Source organism: Megalobrama amblycephala, linkage group LG2 (genome assembly GCF_018812025.1).
Source record: "Megalobrama amblycephala isolate DHTTF-2021 linkage group LG2, ASM1881202v1, whole genome shotgun sequence".
NCBI lineage: Eukaryota > Metazoa > Chordata > Actinopteri > Cypriniformes > Xenocyprididae > Megalobrama > Megalobrama amblycephala.
In genome coordinates this window covers 20,124,608-20,139,974 of record NC_063045.1, presented here as the reverse complement: position 1 = coordinate 20,139,974, position 15,367 = coordinate 20,124,608, and positions in this window count along the sequence as shown.

Here is a 15,367-nt window from a genome sequence, read left to right as displayed (position 1 = left end):
CTCAGTGTGCATCAAAGTCATGTGACAGTCATGTGACTGCATAACTGGACCAATCAGTGAACCAATCTCGTTGTACAGCATCTGAAATGCTGTTTTGGTCATTATGAAATGCCTGAGTAAAGTCTGTCATCAAAGTGGTTTAATATAATTACCTCCTAGAACTGTCTTACAGGAGTGCATTCCCAAACAGCAGACATCCGCCTCCAAAAGCAACATAACATTACCGCATTTATTGCATTCGGTCCACGCTCCCTGAGGTGCAATTTATTATATACAGTGGCTTCTCCTACTGCAGCAACTTCCATTTTTCTTTGTGATATTTAGCACAAGCTTATCAGGAAATGACAATTTTGTTCTCTTTAGCTCACTAAATGGAAACTGCGCTTTATTCGCAAATGTTTTATGCAATATTCCAGTTCTGCACAAGTTACGTTCGCATCTTTTGATGGAAACATAGCTATTGACACATTTTTGTGCAAGAGATATATATATATATATATATATATATATATATATATATATATATATATATATATATGCATATATATATATATCTTGCATTTTTTTAAAAAAATAAAAAATAAAATAATAATAATAATATATATATATATATATATATATATATATATATATATATATATATATATATATATATATATATAATATTATTATTATTATTTTTATTATTTTTTTACCTGTATTGCATTTGTTTTTTTGTGCTTCTTCAAGCCTAATTTTCAGCCTATTCAAGTTGCCTTCATATACATTTTCTTGATTCATAAAAACTGATAGTTACTCACAAGCAGCAACAGAGTTAGAGATACAGCTAGTCTACACTGCAAGAAGAAACACTCTACAGTCGGTGGATGTGGTGGTGGTACATTTTTGAATTTACGTAAGTACAGGGTAATTTTACATGGCTGCTCAAGAGCTATATGCATGTGCTGACTGGAGTTTTACAAGACTAAACCACATGCGTATGCATGAAAGTCAGACATCTATCGTGGCAACATGCTGCAGCTTGCTCCAATAGCACATGTACAGAACTGGCAGAGATCACTTACAGAATGTAGTAATCGTCCTTTGCTAAGAAAAGTTGTTTTTTGGGTTAAAAGCTCACTAGTTTGTCTAAATTGTGACTTACACTTATGTTTACTATATGTTTGTGATGAACTGCTTATGAATATTTTAAAAATAGAATGAAAAGACAATGAAGTCATGTCAGAAGTCTCATTTTTATTTTTTCACAGACTGAGAGTGTCAAAAAAAGGTGTGGCAAAGACTGATATAAGATTTTAAAGGTGCCCTAGAATGTTTTTTCACAAGATGTAATATAAGTCTAAGGTGTCCCCTGAATGTTTCAGCTCAAAATACCCCATAGATTTTTTTAATTATTTTTTTTAACTGCTTATTTTGGGGCATCATTAAATATGCGCCTATTCAGGCTGCGGCCCTTTAAATAGCTCTCGACTACAATACAGTGCATAAACAAAGTTCACACAGCTAATATAAACCTCAAATGGATCTTTACAAAATGTTAGTCATGCATGCTTCGGATCATGTGAGTATAGTATTTATTTGGATGTTTACATTTGATTCTGAATGAGTTTGATAGTGCTCCATGGCTAAAGCTAACATTACACACTGTTAGAGAGATTTATAAAGAATGAAGATGTGTTTATGCATTATACAGACTGCAAGTGTTTAAAAATGTAAATAATGACGGCTCTTGTCTCTGTGAATATAGTAATAAACGATGGTAACTTTAACCACATTTAACAGTACATTAGCAACATGCTAACGAAACATTTAGAAAGACAATTTACAAATATCACTAAAAATATCATGATATCATGGATCATGTCAGTTATTATTGCTCCATCTGCCATTTTTCGCTATTGTTCTTGCTTGCTTACCTAGTCTGATGATTCAGCTGTGCACAGATCCAGACGTTAATACTGGCTGCCCTTGTCTAATGCCTTGAACATGAGCTGGTATATGCAAATATTGGGGGCGTACATATTAATGATCCTGACTGTTACGTAACAGTCGGTGTTATGTTGAGATTCGCCTGTTCTTCAGAGGTCTTTTAAACAAATGAGATTTACATAAGGAGGAGGAAACAATGGTGTTTGAGACTCACTGTATGTCATTTCCATGTACTGAACTCTTGTTATTCAACTGTGCCAATGTAAATTCAATTTTAAATTCTATGGTACCTTTAAGATTACTTACAGTTTAAGAGGCCACAAGGTTCTATTCATGTCACACAATGTTTCCCTTGTTGCCATCTTTCGTTCCTACATCTCAAATGTGAGTATAGCCTCTATTCTTAAACTTCCTCTACAGGATAGTCTTAATTACCATTCTGCAGTCCCAAGAAGGGACCATTTTAGGTCAGAAATTCTGCCCTAGCAAAACTTTACATAACTTTATAAACCTCTGTATGAATATATACCACTTTAGGAACAAGATGTCCCAACTGCACATTTTGAAGAAATGGTATACCAAATTGGTATAAACAGATCTAGCAATGTCCAAAGAAAAAAGCCACCTTCATTGTCCACATTTTAAGGTAAAAGTGGGCGTGGCCATTGTGCAATGTGCAAGGCTTCCCGATGTCATCTGCTTCCAGTAATTTTAGTAGAGCAAAAACTGTCCTCTATGCTGCTTGAAATTGCAAACTGCCATTTTTGAAATCATTTTAATTATTGTTACCATAAGCACACTGATTTATAACACACATAGTTCTTCTCTTTACTGTACTTATTCTAGTTATTTACCTATAGCGGCTAATGAAATAACACATTCACAGAAAATAGCTTCCACATTGCAAAATAAGTTGGATAGGACAAAAGTGCCCAATTCTGAATTCATTCTCACAGTTTAGCTCCAATCTGTTTCAATGCAGCTGCCCACAAGTTCTAGTCATCCTGAAGACCTTGATTAGATGGTTCAGGTGTGTTTAATTAGGAGTCTAGCTAAACCATTGCTGCATGTGTCTTTACAAAAGTTCACAATTGCAGATTAAATATAATGGATAACATTGAATAAATATCTTTTCATCAGGTTAGATAATGATTATTAATCACTCAAACCCCTTTTTCTAAACCTTTCTACTTGACAGTCAGACTTGCACATCTGCCATGTTTGTAGTTTTTAACACTGTGTTTGTAGTTCTAATCAAATCAAAACCAGCTTTGCAATACTTATTTCAACATTCTACGAATTGGGACACACTAATTCTAATTTTTAGTATGGATAGTATGCGAATTGGTACACAGCAAGTTGTTCCTAGAGGTCAAACTTTTTGCAGAGTTTAGCTCCAACTCATCTGCCTGAATTTTGAGTGATCCTGAAGACCTTGATTAGCTCAGGTGTGTTCGCTAAACACGACAGGAGCAAGATTGGACACCCCTGAGCTAAACTCTGCAGGAATTGCCCTCTCTGAGAAGAACTGGACACCTTTGTTGGAGGGGTTTTGCTTAGGTCAGTGATTCAAGTGTGGGTATCTGCAGGTTGGTGTAATAGACGTGGAGAAAGGTCTTTATCATTGGTCACTAAAGCTGTCTGTCAGGTTGTGGGGTAGGGTTAGGGGTTAGTTTCTGTTGTAGCGATTCACCTTTCGGCATGCTCATTACTCCGACCTGCAGCTATCCCTGTCCCCAGTGGTTCCCAACCCTGGTCCTGGAGTACCCCCAGCTCCCAGTGTTAGTAAAGACTCTAACCTTAAATGGGTTTGTCAAAAAAGAGAGACATCAAAAATATGCAGATACTTCAGGACCAGGGTTGGGAGCCACTGGCTTAGTCATGCTTGAGATGTCTGCAGGAGGACAGACAACTGTAAAAGTGCAGCTTAAAGCTCTGACCTGGTTTTGCTTGCAGTCTGCAGGGCTTCAGACTCTCAGGTGGCTGTGAGATACTGCACGCAGGCTGGGAGTGGGCGCGGAGGCCTGACGCTCCCGCCTACGCAGACATACGGACCAGCGCAGATCTGCGACCAGTTCTGCAATTACTGGAATTGACTACGGCTGGAGTTCTGAGAAAAGCATCCGGTCTTAGGTCAATCTTTTAGGGCTGTTTCTCGATGTAGACCCTACACCACATCCTTTTTTGTCACTCTCGCCCACACTTGCAATGGTGTCTACAAATAGAAAATAGAGCAAGCATTCTAGAGAAACCTGCAAATCCACAACACACCTCAAAACCTTGTGGTTGAACTTTGTCAGCTTTGTTCTAGTGATAAAAAAAATCCTGATTGACACCTCAAGTAATCAACTATATATATATATATATATATATATATATATATATATATATATATATATGTTTTGACTGTTTATCATTTACAAGTTAGTCCCTGCTAGTAGATGTAGTAACTAGATCGTAAATAGTACAGTATCTTTCCAAAGATATTAGACTTTTACTTCCGGGGATCCTTTGCAAGCTAAAGGGAGGAGATGACTGGAAATGCTAACGGCTGACTTTCACCAGGTATTATTGACCTACTTGGTCAAGACAAATATGCAGTCCTCCACAAACCATGGCAGAGAGGTAGGAAGAACATACTTTTTTATTGAATGCAAGTAAAGGAACGGACATGCTAACTTTCTTTGTATCTCCCTCAGGCTAACAGTGACGTTTGTGGTGGTCTTGCGTTCCACCGAGCAAAGTGTCACATTCCAGAAGGGTGAGGTTGTTAAATCAGTTGACTGGGAAAGCGAGGGTGAGGCGTGGGCACAGGGGTCTCTTGTAGAGTAAAACCCTGCACAATAACTCTACAGCACAGTTTCAGTAAGACCATGTTTGATTGCTCATAACACGTACTCGTATGACATACTGTAAAGGTTTAAAAGATTTATATGGCCAGATAAATAGAGATGCACTCATTTTCTCTGTAAAGACATCAAGAAATGACTGACAACTCAAGAAACCTTCACCATAAACTTGCCAGAATCCAAAGACTTCCTGTTCGGTCTCCAGCATATGACTCCATGTCAACCTAGAAGTGTCTAGTCTTAAAGTTACCAATCAAGAATCACTTTCCTTCTCCACCCCCATCACTTTTTCCCACGTAAGGTGTCCAGCTGGAAAAAAGCTCTGATTTTCCCCTTTCCCAATGCAAAACATTGCCCCTTAGAATGCATTACACTGTGGAATCAACCCTGCAGCACTGCATGGAAAACCAATTGGGGAAAACCCAGTTGTCACATAGACCTACTGTTTAACTAAAAAAAAAAAAGAAAAAGAAAAAGAAAAAACTCGCACGTCTGTGCATGCATCTCTACTCTCAAAGTAGAACCTCTTGTTTGGTAAGAACATTGAGTGAGTTTGCACACAAAATAAGAAAAAAAATAGTTTTTGATAACAAAGACTTAATGGCAACTCTCCCAGTAAACTCTTTACAATCAATTAACAAAAATAGAGCAACTATTTGAGACTCCTTCATTGTGATCAGTTCTCTTGTGCTCTGTCTTGCTCACAAGAATGCACCCTGTAGGAACACACCCTTACTTCTGCGCCACCGACTCTCAAAAACTTTGGTTTAGCTAGTTGCATTGCCTGTAGTAGCAGCTGCGCTAAATGTATATTTTGCAAAAATATGCTTTGCTCTTGGGGGGTTTTCAAGATTGAATTGTTTCCATGGTATTGGAACATCCCTTATGGAATTTACGTACAGGTTATGGGACATGAATTGTTCATTTGCATTAATAATTTTACCTAATTTATTTTCATAATTTTACAAAGTAATGTAGATTCAAATTTATCCTCCTGTCCCCTACCCAACGTGAGTGACTCGTGCTGGTTTCTTAATCACATGTCTTTGAGCTGAAGCACTAGGAAAATATGCCATCAAGCTAGTTTCCATTCAGCACTATCCAAGCGCCATTTACATGCTTGTTCTGTTTTGGACAAGTCCTGGATTTGGTGCAAGGCCCCACACCCCCATGCAAATGTATGACGCTTTCCAGTGCTGGCAAACAGCAGACCAAACATAACCATGAGCCCAGCCATTGATCTAATTCTGTCAGCTGGCCCGGTATTAGCAGGTGGTGGGGCGGGGAAGGTTGGGCTGTTAGGCGAGGTCAGGAATGCACTGACTGTAGGCGCTAGATGGAAAAACGATGCCAATTGGTCACTTACATTTATGGTGGACACGATGACGAGAAGTAATGATGACAGCAGTTTTGCAGTATCCAAATTAATACCCTGGACTTATATGCCAAAATGAATGCTTGACAGTGACCTTATATGTTTACCACCTTGTTGCCCTTTCGCCAAGTTATGCTATGATGATCCCTCTGAGGCAGTGCTCCCAGGAACTCCCGACTCGTCATCATTCCAGAAAGTTAATGTGCATGCTAAAGCTAGCTTTCACATTTTCCGTACTGACTCAAGCTAGTAAAAGCTTTCTAATGCTTCAGCTTTAGGGCGACTTGAAGCAAAAAGACTCCTTGTGACAAATGGACATGATTTACTACATAACTTATTACTGACTGGTCGACACGTCTTAACTGTTTAGCCACGGTGTTATGTGGCATGCATATTATCACAGTGGTTACAGAATGCTGATTAAGTATTACATGGGCAAAAAAAAAAATACTGGGTTCAATCCAGGACAATCCCCCAAATAGATCACCTCTTAGAATTCACAAGGCCTCAGATTATTGGAAACCACTACATGTAATAAGTAGAAGGTTGCTGGTGTGGTTTTGCAGCAAGGCATTTAAGTAAGAACACCTCATGAACAGTGTGCAATATCAGTGTACAAAACGTCTAATGAACCTTCAGTGTGTTGACTCACTGCACTTGTAACCCATCCAACAAGCGATGTACCTTTAGTAAGGCAAATAAGTTTTCAGAAACATTAGCATAACATTAACATAGCATTGCATGTAAACACATCCTTGTGCTTGGTGCCAGATAGGTTAATAAGAGTACAAAAATAGGCCTCTTTGACAAATGAACTGGTAGGCAGCTAGAACCGCTGCAGATATTCTGATCTGTTATACACCAACCTGACTAAAAATGGATTGTGTTGGTCTCTTGGTCAGCCTCTTAGCATGAAGAGTTATTAATTAAAAGGTATTTAGAGGTTAAAGTGCCCCTATTATGGTATTTGAAAGGTTCCTATTTTTGTTTTGGGAGTCCCCTACAACAGGTTTATATGCATGCAAGGCCAAAAAAAACACTTTGAATGTCTTATAATATGCATTTATTTTTACCTTATTTGCTCAACGACTCCCAAACGATTCCCTCAACTGTTCATTTTTTCCAAACCCCTCCTTTGCTTGATGTTAATCTGTGGTGATAGGTCAAATAACCCAGTCAGTTGTATACAGGAGTACAGTATACAGTACTTGCATCACTTACATTGTATTATAATAATGATGGTGTGCCACTCTGTTCTAAAAGTAAAGACTCAGAGAGGAAATATGTTGTTTTGTGTTTATGTTAGCGAACCTAGCCCACAGCTCGGTGGTAAACACCCAAACAGTCATGGTACACTATATTGCCAAAATTATTGGGACGCCCCTCTAAATCATTGAATTCAGGTGTTCCAATCACTTCCATGGCCACAGCTGAGCTGTATAAAATCAAGCACCTAGGCATGCAGATTGCTTCTACAAACATTTGTGAAAGAATGGGTCGCTCTCAGGAGCTCAGTGAATTCAAGCATGGTACCGTGATAGGTTGCCACCTGTGCAATAAGTCCATTTGTGAAATTTCCTCACTACTAAATATTCCACGGTCAACTGTTAGTGGTATTATAACAAAGTGGAAGCAATTGGGAACAACAGCAACTCAGCCACAAAGTGGTAGGCCACGTAAAATCACAGAGCGGGGTCAGCGAAATCGCCAACTTTCTGTAGAGTCAATAGCTACAGACCTCCAAACTTTGTGTGGACTTCAGATTAGCTCAAGAACAGTGCGTAGAGAGTTTCATGGAATGGGTTTCCATGGCCGAGCAGCTGCATCCAAGCCTTACATCACCAAGCCTCAGATGCAGTGGTGTAAAGCACACCGCCACTGGACTCTAGAGCAGTGGAGACGTGTTCTCTGGAGTGACGAATCACGCGTCTCTGTCTGGCAATCCGATGGACTAGTCTGAGTTTGGCGGTTGCCAGGAGAACGGTACTTGCCTGACTGCATTGTGCCAAGTGTAAAGTTTGGTGGAGGGGGGATTATGGTGTGGGGTTGTTTTTCAGGGGGTTGGGCTTGGCCCCTTAGTTCCAGTGAAAGGAACTCTTAATGCTTCAGCATACCAAGACAATTTGGACAATTTCATGCTCCCAATATTGTGGGAACAGTTTGAGGATGGCCCCTTCCTGTTCCAACATGACTGTGCACCAGTGCACAAAACAAGGTCCATAAAGACATGGATTAGCGAGTTTGGTGTGGAGGAACTTGAGTGGCCTGCACAGAGTCCTGACCTCAACCCGAGAGAACACCTTTGGGATGAATTAGAGCGGAGACTGTGAGCCAAGCCTTCTCACCAATATCACTGCCTGACCTTACAAATGCGCTTCTAGAAGAATGATAAAAAAAATCCCATAAACACATTCCTAAACCTTGGGGAAAGCCTTCCCAGAAGAGTTGAAGTTTTTATAGCTGCAAAGGGTGGTCAACTCCATATTAAACCCTACGGATTAAGAATGAGATGTCATTAAAGTTCATGTGCACGTAAAGGCAGGCGTCCCAAAACTTTTGGCAATATAGTGTATATGTGTTTGCCCAATGCAGAAACGTATTGATAAAGCACTGCATTTGAACACCAACGTATTTCTCTATGCTTTATCATAACTCCAAGTAATAACAACGACAAACATTTGACACATTTCTAGACAATTGCGAGCGAATACATATTGCTGTTAGCTGGTTAGGCGGAGACCTACAAGCTGCGCGGAGTGTACACAACACACACAACTAAATACATATTGTGCATGCTACGGAGAACATAACAGCAACAATTATTAATCATACTACAGCTTGTAAATCGGAGGAGGAAGAAGCTGGTCCAAATAAACTGGGTACTGACCCATCCTTCAATAACAACCAGTCTGTGAATCCCTTGTTGAACGCATTTAGGTTAAAGAAGCAGTCATCAGTAAAATGACGGGAACACAGCACAAGGTTTGGGCTATACTACTGTGGTATTGTTGTAAAAATAAACTTTAACCACTGATTCTTCACGTATTGGCAGTGTTTGAAGTTTTCCCTGGTGTCTGCACGCAATAAGTGGGCGGGCAATATGCTAATGTTTCGTCTTGATGTCACAACGAAATGGCTTAGGATTCGTTTTACAAGGACTTGTTTAATTGATACAGTCGACTCTTACATTTGAGAGACAATAACTTTATATACGGTGTACTTTCAGATTTAAAACTGCACAGGATGTTTTCATTCACTTAAGGCCCCGGTATACTTAAAACGAAGTTCTTTTTCGTTCTTCGTTTAGGAGTAAAATGAAGTTCGAAATGCGTGACCAGCAATATACTGTAATCGAACATCTGAGGCCGCCCACACTGCTGAGATCGACGGTTAGATGAATATGTAAATATGTGCCGTGCACTTTCTTCTCAGTAACAAAATAAACACAACCAAAATTAGAAAACAGCAAGTATTTTTTATAGAAAGCATAAAAAAGCGTCTGATCATAACAGCATGGGAATGTTAGCACGAGCTCTGCAAATTAGCACTCCAGTAAAGTCACGTCTTCATAAAGCACTTTATTCAATAGATTGCTCAAAATCAAGCAGCTTTAAAGTATCAAACATGAAAAACAGTGTTAGTGCCTCATTTTATCAGAAGCACAACTTCATTTTGTACTATAAAGCGGCTATCCAGTGTGTTCATGTTTTCACCCGCGGAGCTCTTACCTCGACGAGCTCAAACTGAAATGAGTCAAAGACGTAGTGATGTGTCGTTCTTGAACGATTCGTTCATTTTGAACGAATCTTTAATGTGACTCGGGAAAAACGAGTCGTCTCGGGGGGTGATTCGTTCAGTCGCGCATGTGCAATATTCTACAGGTTCTGTAGGCTACTGCTAGAAGTAGTTCGCCTGATGATTCAATTGATTAGTTCATTTCATGAGTCTTTCGGGTTTTGAGTCGTTCCTTAATCACATTATATTTATTAGTAAATAACGTTAACTCTCCAGTTTTGTTTGAGTTTGTGTTACAACTGTTAAAGCTGAAGTTATCATAACCTTGATGTTTTAAACTAACATTAATAATTCAAATTCAAAATGTTATTTGCTTTTAATTTGTCATTATGTCCTTTTTGAGCAATCTTCTTATATTAGACCAATATGTCAAGTCTGCCTAGGAAAAGCAATTATTATAACAGCAAACTCAAAATTGGAGTAAAAATGAACAAACTAGGCTATAAATACTTTGTATTGTAGGCTTGGATTATTATATTATTATATAGCCTAGTGTTTATTTACAGATAGACAGTCAAAAAGATAAATTAATCAATATTTTATTTATAACAGGGCTTTATTTATTTATAATAACACACCACAGATCCTCAAGAAACAGTAACAAAAACAGTGACAGAAATGTCAGAAATAGCGTATGGGTATGTCACGTGATTAAGGAACGACTCAAAACCCGAAAGACTCATGAAGAGAACTAATCAATTCTCTTTCCGGCTCAGAATGCATTGGCTTAGTGTATGGGTCTGTCACGTGTTTAAGGAACGACTCAAAAACCCGAAAGACTCATGAAATGAACTAATCAGTTCCCTTTCCGACTGCATTGGTTTAGCATGGGACTGCCTGTCACGTCATTAAGGAATGACTTAAACCCGAAGACTTGTCAGACAAGAGGTGAGGTGAGCTTAATCAGCTTGTCATAAACTGAAGACCCAGGTAATGAATTAATCATTTCTGAATCTTATAGCATTGTAGTTTTGTACTGTTTGTAGTGGGATCAACGTTTGCATAAGTGGTAGATGTGTTGGGGAAGTAACACGTAACATTTTAATTACATTTTGCTAAAATGAACTAAATGACTCGAAAAAAGATTCGTTCATTTTGTTGAACGAGACTCAAAAGTCCGAGTCAGTAAAATGATCCGAACTTCCCATCACTACAAAGACGCGGTCCACGCGAATGAAGGCGGAGCCTCAGCGCACACCTCCTATTATGTTATCGTCACTGACCAATGGTAATACGAAGGTGTTTTGCAGCTGAAGAAGCGAACTTTCAGGAAAAGTTTGGCAAGCCGTTTCGAACTTCCAAAAAAGAACACAAAACGAACTTCGTTTTGGCCTGATTTTGTTCGAAATGACGTCACATCAGTTCGTTCTTCGATTTCGTTTGAAGTATACCGGGGTCTTTAGAGTTATGTTACACACTTTAACAGTTTGTTCCGTGATTCAGTGGAAATGCTGCTTTTGACATCACAAAGATAATCGCCAATAAACAGTTAAGGATTGTACAGCTCATTCATTACCAATTAGCACTGTGGCCACATCATTTTGCTGCAGTTCTAGAGTGAGTAGTCACATGGCTTGCTGAAACAAGTGCTCATGATTTCACATTGCATACGGGGTTCCACACCAGCCGAGTAACTGCCATTGAGATGACTGTGAATGCAAACGGATAGCTTTCTCCAGGCATTGTATATAAACTTCCTTGGATATAATTACTAAATGCAAATTGATAAATTGCACTTTTTCATTATTTGTGGCATAGTTGTTTGTGTATTTAATTTTAATGCCAAGTACAATGTAATTCTATTCAGTAAAAATTGTTGCTTCATAATATCTTTGCAGCTGTTCGAATATCAACTAATAAGGAACTGAAAGGTACACAGAAGAATTAATTTGCATGAACAAATGACACTTTTCCTTTGAAATGAAGTAGTATAGAATGTTGAAACTTCTACTTTTCCAGTACATAAGCACTAGTTTTAGATTATTATACTTTTTAAAACAATATCTATCTTGTTTTAATAATGAACCTGATTAACTCTTAAGTAGCTTAACCTAAATAATTATAAAACACTTTTAATATTGCTGTTGACTTCTGAAGTCACTAATTAAGCAACATAAACAGCATTTTCAGATTACAATCTCTACTGAGAGAGCAATCTAGTTCGGAAACAGGATTAACTTGTCTAGGAAACCAGCAATGTTTTAGTCTTAAATTAATCCAGCTTTTTCCAAGAACACTTCATAGAGGTCATAAGCTGATTCCTTCTGCCACTATGTAGGAAGCTGTAAAAGTAAACAAGCTCATTGGCCCACATGTAAATGCTTTACCGGACGGACACAATTGAACTCTCTGTGGTGAACTCGAACAGCACAGGGAAATAAGGAAGTAAGCAATAAGGCACATTAGCAAGAACAGTCAGTCGTGGGGACTGCAGCTTAGAGAGAGATGGGAAATAATGGCATTCCTGTGAAGTGTATGCTTCTATTTTTAAAGTCTGATTGGATGCGGGATGACTGACCTACGTCACAGATGGAATCAGAGGGCCAGAATAACCTTCCATATAAATGATTAGATTACCGCAACCGGCCGTACAGCGGATACAGGTGAAATGTCAGTGTGCCACACAGCCCCCGTGCATTGCTTCTCTATAGAGGCTGTGTTCTGATTAAATGAGCCTAACGTGGGAAGTTGCTAATCCGAGCCAACCCAGGATTAAGCCTGCAGGACTTCGAGAGTACATGGGAGAATGCGTGTTTGAGTGTGGGTTGCTGAGTGGGTGGTGGATAACAAGGGTTTGCGGAGAACAAATAAACCTTGCAGAACATGAGGCTAACAAAGATACCCCTGTAATTTCATTTCGTCTTAATTCATCATATGTTTTGTAGAATATGGAATGAAATGAGGATTAATAACAGGCAATACACACTTGATTTGCTCTGCTGACATGTTGGACCAATTCTGTTGTGCTTATTCTTGGCTTCCATAAAGGAGTGCTTTTCATTTATAATGTGGTCAAGCTCAGCAGGTGGCTACTTATGAAAGACTGTACAAATGGAATATGCCTACTAAGGCCTGGAACAAAAGATGTAATATTGTGATTATATATCTAAAATACCTGCATCAGTGAACTCATGATTAGCTGCAGATTAACCACTTTAAATAAGAAAGCTAAGCTTGTTTCCACCACTGAATAGAACATAAATTGGTAAGTTGAATAGGTAAGGCGTAGGACATACAGTGTAAGCTTTTTGAAGAATATGGAAGACGGAAGCACTCGCAAGGCGATCATTTGTGTTTATAAAGCATATACATTTGAATGTTTTAGAAAATGACCAATCGTTTCCCTAGATAAGACCCTTATTCCTCGTCTGGTATCGTTTAAAGTCCTTTGAAGCTGCACTGAAACTATAATTTTGACCTTCAACAGTGGAGTCCATTGAAGTCCATTATAAGGAAAATAATCCTGGAATGTTTTCATCAAAAACCTTAATTTATTTTCGACTGAAGAAAGAAGGACATGGACATCTTGGATGACATGGAAGTGAGTAAATTATCAGAAAATTTTCATTCAGAAGTGAACTAATCCTTTAATCATTCATCACAATGAGTAAAACCAAAGAATATAGTTCTGATGTGCAGCAAAAGATTGTTGAGCTACACAAAATAGAAAGTGGCTGTAAGAAAATAGCTAAATCCCCATTTCCACCATCAGGGCAAGAAGTTCCAATCAAGATGTTACAAATCTGCCTGGAAGAGGACGTGTGTCTAAATCACAACATCAAATGAACATCCAATTTGGAACATCAAATTGGACCTGCTTCTATGGTCAGATGAAACTAACTTTTTGGCAGCAAACCCACCAGATGGGTTTGGTGCACATATGGATAAAAAGTACCCTATGCCCACGGTTAAATATACTGCTAGATCTTTAATGTTGTGTTTTTTATATATATATATATATATATATTTTTTTTTTTTAAATGTATGTACATTTATAACAGTATTATATATTAACATTGCATCAAATTACAAAAAAATTAAAAAAATAGTTAACGCTGCTGCGAGGGTGTTTCTAATACAGCAACTATGGAAGTGACAGCAAAAATTACATCTTTCTCTCCTGACTGCAGTTATCAATTGCAATCTTTTTTCCCCCTCTTTTTGAAAGCTAGGAAAACACTGGTTTGAACGGTTTGAAATGTTCTTCTTTTGCTATTTGTGCAAATGGAAACACAAAAAAATATATTTAATGAAGTCTCTCATTCACCGCTACAAAAGTTTACCCAACTATGACGACTTCCGCTTCTGAGAAACCCGGAAATGTGAAAAGGGTCTATTGGCAGAGTGGTTCGGTATTAACTTCTCATTAGCCTACGTGACTCTGGAATACTTGATTCTCATTGGTTAATCACAGCATCCACTGGTCAGATATTTCTTAACATTCGCTGTCATCCATAACAACGCTGTAAATCAGTCCACTAGAGTAACTGAAACTGATGCTACTATAAACATTTTACAATATATTAAAATAGAAAACAGTCAACACACACATTGTAGGAGGAAATACACCTGCAAAGTACACTTTGTTGCAAAGTACTTTGTCGTCTTTTCGCTTCATAACCTTTAGGTGGATGTGTAAATTCTTGTGTAATTTCTGTATTCCCACAGTACTCATTTATCCCCAACTTCCTGTTGACAAACCTATGAGCCATGGCCCTACGCATTTACAGGCATATCCTAATGCCTCCCCCTCCGTTTCAACAAAGGAATAGGGGGTAAACAACAATCGGAATGGGCTGACGGATACAGGCTGTTGAATATTTCTCGAACGTGAAAATGGGAACCAGAGTGACTTTGATGGTTTGGAATGCTGCTCACCCACACATGCACAAACGCCCACATATGTCCCACACATGTCTCACACATTTAAAAGATAAGCATAAAGAATAAAGAAACTCGTTGTATGTGACACGTCACATCCTTCACATCCACCCATTCCATTTAAAGACAGAAATTCTAGCTAATTGATTCATCGAAAGCTGTTTAATTGGCAAAGGCAAAGAACCTCTTTAATGGAATTCCCTTTAGGGTGGGAAAGCAGCTAAACGTCCTTACAACACATTGTGTCAGCGTATTAGAAACACTGTACAAATAATTTATTATTCATCAACAATTTGTAAATCAGTTTCAGGTTTATGGCCTCCACCTTGCTGCATCACCACTTTGAAAAGGTTCAATAATTATAGGATTATATGAGACATTTCAGTTTTGTAGTATTTTAGATTTAATAAAATCAGATATTATATCTATATATATATATATATATATATATATATACACACATACATACACATATATACACTACGGGTCAAAAGTTTGGAAACATTACTATTTTTAATGTTTTTAAACGAAATCTCTT